General features: G+C 45.6%; 1 protein-coding gene across 9 annotated transcripts in view; it reads right to left on the bottom strand.

Moving 5' to 3' along the window:
• Positions 1-5,445, bottom strand: part of RGS6 (regulator of G protein signaling 6) — a 464,907-nt gene extending 459,462 nt beyond the window's left edge. For all 9 annotated transcript variants that reach the window (XM_074327257.1, XM_019733355.2, XM_074327258.1 and 6 more), the window contains exon 1: positions 4,518-5,445. The gene's annotated coding sequence lies outside the window, so the exon portion shown is untranslated. The remainder of the gene's footprint in view (positions 1-4,517) is intronic.
• Positions 5,446-6,000: the final 555 nt, after the last annotated feature.

Consider the following 6,000-nt stretch of genomic DNA (forward strand, 5'->3'; position numbering starts at 1 on the left):
AGGCTGATGTAGCAAGTCCTCAGGAACAGAAAAAAAAAAAAAAAGAAAAAGAAAAAAAAAAGAGGGGAACCATTATCCCGAAATTCTTATTTCCCAACCGATTCCTGTTGGAGAAGGTCATTGAGAGGGTGTGACCACCAGTTAACCCGCAAGCTGGACCTGTGCAATTGGAGGCTCCTCACGCCCTCTCCTGTCCTTGGAATGTATGTTCTGCCCACTGTTTCCACAGTGGGAGCCATTTTCAAGGACACAGCCTTGAGAGAATAAGGTGTTGTTGAGACCATCTGGACAGTATATATGACTGAACCCCGTTAAGGCCTCTACATAAACTTTGAAGATTCTGGTGGGTAGGTGTGGAAATCTACTCATCTTGTGGTCGGCCCAAGACAAGCCTCGCATGTAAGTCCTCTTGCTTCTTAAACCTGCCACCTACCAATCTGGAGTGGCCTGCCTCTTTCCTCGGTGTCTCCTATCCTCCATGTACAGGCACCAGTTTCAGATTTCCTCCAGGAATTCCAGATGCTGCAAACCAACAACTCATTACCAATATCATTAGAAAACACGAAGCGCGGTGTTGCAGGGTCCGTCTCCAGTCCCTGGGTTTCCTCTGTTTCCTCCTTGCAGCCACATGGACTCAAGGGGTATATTTTTATTCCCTTTTTACAGATGAGGAAATTGAGGTTCAGCCACACAATTAATGGGGTTTAAGATGCCAGTTTTGCTACTTTAAGAGCCACCCATCACAATCCTCGGTCTGGGCTCGGGGCTGGCCGGGTCTCAGTGAGTGCAATCCAGGTGCCCCTGGTACTTGCAATGAGGTGCCACCACTAGTTAACATTCACGCAGGATACTCTCATCTCAGGAGGCTTTGAAATGCACTTCCTCCCAGCCTCTTGGGGAGGGCAGACACTAGTGAATAAGGGAACGCAAACATGCAAAGACGTAAAGATAGCTTTTCCTTCGATGGTTTTACCCAAGCATTTAGAAAAGCCCAGACAGCCAGTCTCCACCACAGCTCAGCTGAGTAGCTTCAGTTACGTGAATATCTACTTTGCTCATATTCAAATATTGACACATTTTTTTAAAAGTTTCCATACATAAAAATAGCTGTAGCCTATGTTTATAACACCTAAGTAGAAAGAAACGATTCATTTTCTAATCACAAAGTAGCCACACAAGAATGACCAAAAAGTGGGGCATTTCAGCCGGCTGGAATCTCCTAGCTATCAAATACACGCCCTCAGAGCCCTCTTCTCTTAGATCCCTTAGTCATAAAATGTGGGCCTATCCCCCAGAACGGTCGTGGTGCTCTAAGGAGCATTGTTCTGTCTTTTGGGTGTGTGTGGGCGGTGAGTCTGGACTATTGCTTTCCTTACCTGCGGCTTTGATAGTTAGCGTAATTAGTAGTGAATTTCCTCCCCCTCCTCTTATTGGAACTCCTATGTGGTAGAAAATGAATTGCCTCTTACAAGTCTCAGGAAGGCAACAGTGAAGCATGTGATAAGCTTGGTGGTTTGTAACATCTCAAGCAGGTGCTCTGAGTTGTTACTTAATGTAACTCATTAGGTTTAATGTTTACTTTAACTGCCTACTTGTGGGTATTCTTGCTTTCCTTGCAGTTTGAAGAACTGGGTTTCATGACTTCTTATTACTCTTATTACAGACTTACTGGTTCCAAATTCTGGGTGATTATCTCTTTTCTCTTGAGTACTTCGGAAAGCTTTTTCCCCATTGAAAAAGCCGGCATTGATTCAACCAACTTAACATCTACTGGCAGGTATGTTGCTGAGCATGGAACAGATGCATGTGAAGAAGTGAAACAGTGTTTCTGCCCCCAAGGATCTTACCACCTAGTTCTCAGTGTGGTCCTCAGACCAGCACAGTCAGCAGCATCTCGGGACTGGTTAGAAATGTCAATTTTCAGGCCCTGCTCTAGACCAACTGAGTCAGAAACGCTGCGGGTGACCCCAGTCATCTGTGTTTGAAAAAGCCCACTTCAAACAAAGATCATTCTCATCAAATGTCAGAACAACCAGATTTAGCTTAAGCTAACTTATATTATATAAATTATATATTATATAAATTATATATCTTATAGTAAATTAAGACCTGGTCTTATATTAATTTTTGCTCCAAAAGACGCATTAGAACTGATTGTCCAGCTAGGTCTTATTTGGGGGGAAACGTGGTATGTAGTAATCACTTATATCATGCCATATGTTACATTGAAGATGAAATTTGGTAAATATATTCCTTCCAGTTGGCACTGACAATGAAGAGGTTAAATGCTTTCCTAGGTTCAAAGCATTATGAATTAAGACAAGCTAACTGAGAGGCTAAAGGAAAAATTAATCCCAGTACTGAAACCTCTGAGCACATCCCTTTGGAAAAATGTTGGCGTGACACATAGCTCCTTACTTGTATCTCCCTGATGTTTAACCCCTGGCACAGAACAGAATGTTCAGCAACTTCTGGCAAAGTCTTAGCAGTGCAGGGGATAAAATGCATAGGAGAATATCAGAGAAATAAGAAACAGAATGATCCTACTTTTATATAAAATTCTCTCCCTGTGGACAAAACATCCAAAATTACTGGCACATTTTATTATCCTAAATACCTCTTAGAGAGTAACTAGACATAGCGAGCATAGCACCGTACATACAAATGTCAAAGCATATTGACACCTGGAACCAATATAAAATTGCGTGTTAACGATACTTCAATTAAAAACTTTCTTTCTCAAGAAATGTTTTCTCTCTTAAAAAATATCTATGTTGGCTAACTTATTCCACAAAGCACTCATAAGTAAGTAAATAACTGACTCATTTAAAGAGACATTTCTGCCACCAAAGCACTGTTGCAATGTTTCACTTGATAAGAAAAAACATGTCGCTTGAAGAAAACCAGCATTATTTTACTGAAACGCTCAGCAATGTATTATCAGTGAATGTTAATTAAGGTTTCTTAAAGGAGATGGGAAAGTTAAGAACCAAAGGAATGAATGCGAAAAAGGAAATACCAGGGGCTACCTACATCATCAAAATACCTCACAATAGCTGACATTTCTAGAATTTACAGACTCTTTCAGAAAAGATCGAGTTATTGAGGGTAGATATATTTATATAGACACTTATGGCATATCCCATAAGATTACCATATTTACACAACAGTTTAGCTGAACAGTAGTATCAGAGGACTCAGAAAGAATTTGTCATCTTGGTTTTTCTGTTCAGCATGCATGCTTTTGCTCACAAAGGTGTACCTCCAAAGAGTCTCTCAAATTTCCCTCAGTCCTCAACTTACTTTCTTTCACAGGGTAGTCCCATCCATTGCAAAATTAATAAATAAGAAGAATAGGAATAAATAACATAAAGAATATACAACTCACAGAAAGTTTCTCACCAACTCCCGTGTCCACTCCATATAATTACCCATCTGCCTATGAAACTTGATATATAAAACCTTGCTAACATACTAAGTTGGACCTAATAGTTTCCTTTCTGTCTACCACTTTTTAACAAAACACGCACAGACTTGTAGTTCAGTCTCTAACTCCATTCAGACACTTATAAGCCCAGTTCTTATTCTTCCACTTCCATCCCCCTCTAGTGAGAAAAGGATCCAATGTTAGGCTTTACCTAACACTGCTTAGTTTGGCAGTTTTACGCTGCTAAAAGGTATTGATTAGAATCTACCTGCAGATCAGCTCCTAGACATTGATAAATGCTGAGGGAACAATTCTAAGCCAACAATAAGACCCAAAACACCTTCAGTTTGTAGCATGGAAATGCTACTCCTCTCAACAAGAAAGAACATTCCTTCCTACTCCAACAAAATTTAAAAAAATGAAATACAGCAGCTTTCATTCTAAACAAAATTAAATCTTCTGGGTTACTTTCCCTTGTCTCTCTGGCCACTTTTTACGCAGCCTGACAGTAACTGTAAACACGGTCTCGTCAGGCAATCAGTTTCGTTGTCATCCTCTCAGAGAGAATACCTCCGTTCCCTTTCCTGCCGCAGGTCCCCAAAACAGACCTCATCACCCACGCCCTCGCCACTCGCGTTCTTTTCCTCCAAACCACAAATGGGCGAGCTTATTTAGAGAAAAAGTTAATGAAGGTCTGCCTTGGAGGTAAAGCTGCCCCACCTGCGATCTCCAAATCACAGGAAGACTGGAAGTCCCTAAAAGCACGTACCCTTTGCACGCTCGTCCCAGTCGGTGAGCGCTTCACACCCAGAAGCCCGGGAACATGATTTCTGTGCAGACCTGCACCCATCCCACACAAGTCCACACACCAGCTTGCATTACCACTTATGTAAGCTCGTGCCTCTACAGTCCCAAACTACACACACACACACACACACCCCGACACCTGTCACGCATCTGAAACGGACCAGCATCCACACCCAGGAGATGAAATGACATCAACACACATGAATTGAGGGGTGGGGGGCATGCCGTTTAAAAACATCTTTCCCATTTGTTTCTTTCCCGTTTTTGTCACAATTACAATTACCTTAGCAACCAAAGAATTGCCGTGACTCCGTCTCCGGCTTCGGAATTTGTCCTAAAGCCAAGCTTGCTCCAGGTTCATGGTAAAGCTAGAGAAGCCCAGGGAACGGGGACCGGCAGCCTCTTGGGGGCAGCGGGGACGTCTGGGTCAGTCTCCGAGCTGCTCTCCGAGCTCTCGCCTTGTCTTCTCGAGTTTCCGCGGTGGGAAGCGCGGGGGCTCAGCGAGCCGAGAGCGAAGCCCGGGGCCGGCGAGGAGGCGCGGCGGGTAGCATGGTGCCAGGGCGCGGGGCGCTCGGCTGTCTCCAGCGCGCTCGGCGCCCGCCCCGCTCTCCGCGCTGCCGGGCGCTCGTCCCTCGCCCGCCTCTCCCTGCCCCCGGCCGGCGGGGTCTACGGAGGTCGGTCCGCCGACTCTGTGCCCGTCCACTCCCGCCGCTGTGGAAAAGCCGGCGTCCAGGAGGAGCTGTCTCCGCGGAGCAGGGCAGAGCGCAGGGGCTGCCCCAACTCGCGAAGCCGCTCAGCTCCGCCGCTAGGAGCTGCTGCAGCGGCGCCCGCTGTCGGGTGTGGAGCGGCGTTGCAGGCGGCGCCGCGCGTACCTGGGCGCCGGCACCTGCGCGGGACCCGAGCGGCCAGAAGCCGGGCGGGGCAGCGGCCGGGGCGGGCCCGAGGCAGCTGAGCGCCTCCCAACGGCGCCGCCTCCCGGCTCACCTGTTCTCAGCCCCGCTGAAGGTGCGCGCGGGGATTTGCCCGAGAAAGAGAAAACCTGGAAATTTCTGGCACTTTAGCTGCCGCCGAAAAAAACTGGCAGATTGGCTCAGCGATGCGAAAGCTGTTTCCATCAATTCCGAGAGCTGGCTGCGTCTGGAAACTTCGGGGGCGTCAGGGTTGTCTTAGGGATTCCTGGTTCCGACTGCTTTACGCGGTAGCTTTTGAATCTCTTGCTGACGTGTGTAACTGGCGCCCTCTAAATTGAAACGGGCCACTGCGATCGTCAGGGGTATTGTTTCCAACCTCGTCATTTTTATTGATTCAACATTTACACCACGTTCTGTATTTGGAGTGTTTTGTGATTATTCTTATCGGAAACACCACAAAAGAACTTTCACGAAAAATTAACTCTGCAAATATTCTTGGGGAAAGAAGAAAAAAGCTGAAGACAGAAAATGAGAAAGGGTAACTTAAACTGACGATATTCTTTCATGTGGGAGCTTTGAAATTTGATATGTACTTACAGATTCAGGAAGCTGCAGGTGGAAATAAAACGAGATTGTTGGTGCTGAATGGTGACCATAGGATTGGTGTGTAATATCAATGCTATCAATATCAAGAACAAATTCAAGATTTATTCTTAAATTGCGTTGTCTCATGCGTGGGAAGGGGAGGTAGAGTTGAAATAAAATAACTTCCAAGGATGGACGACCTGAACTGTCTTCATCCGTGTGGGTGCAAAGGTTGAAATTTAAGGTCTCCTTTCCCACATACATTTCGTT

This window comes from Rhinolophus sinicus, linkage group LG03 (genome assembly GCF_036562045.2).
Source record: "Rhinolophus sinicus isolate RSC01 linkage group LG03, ASM3656204v1, whole genome shotgun sequence".
Taxonomy (NCBI): domain Eukaryota; kingdom Metazoa; phylum Chordata; class Mammalia; order Chiroptera; family Rhinolophidae; genus Rhinolophus; species Rhinolophus sinicus.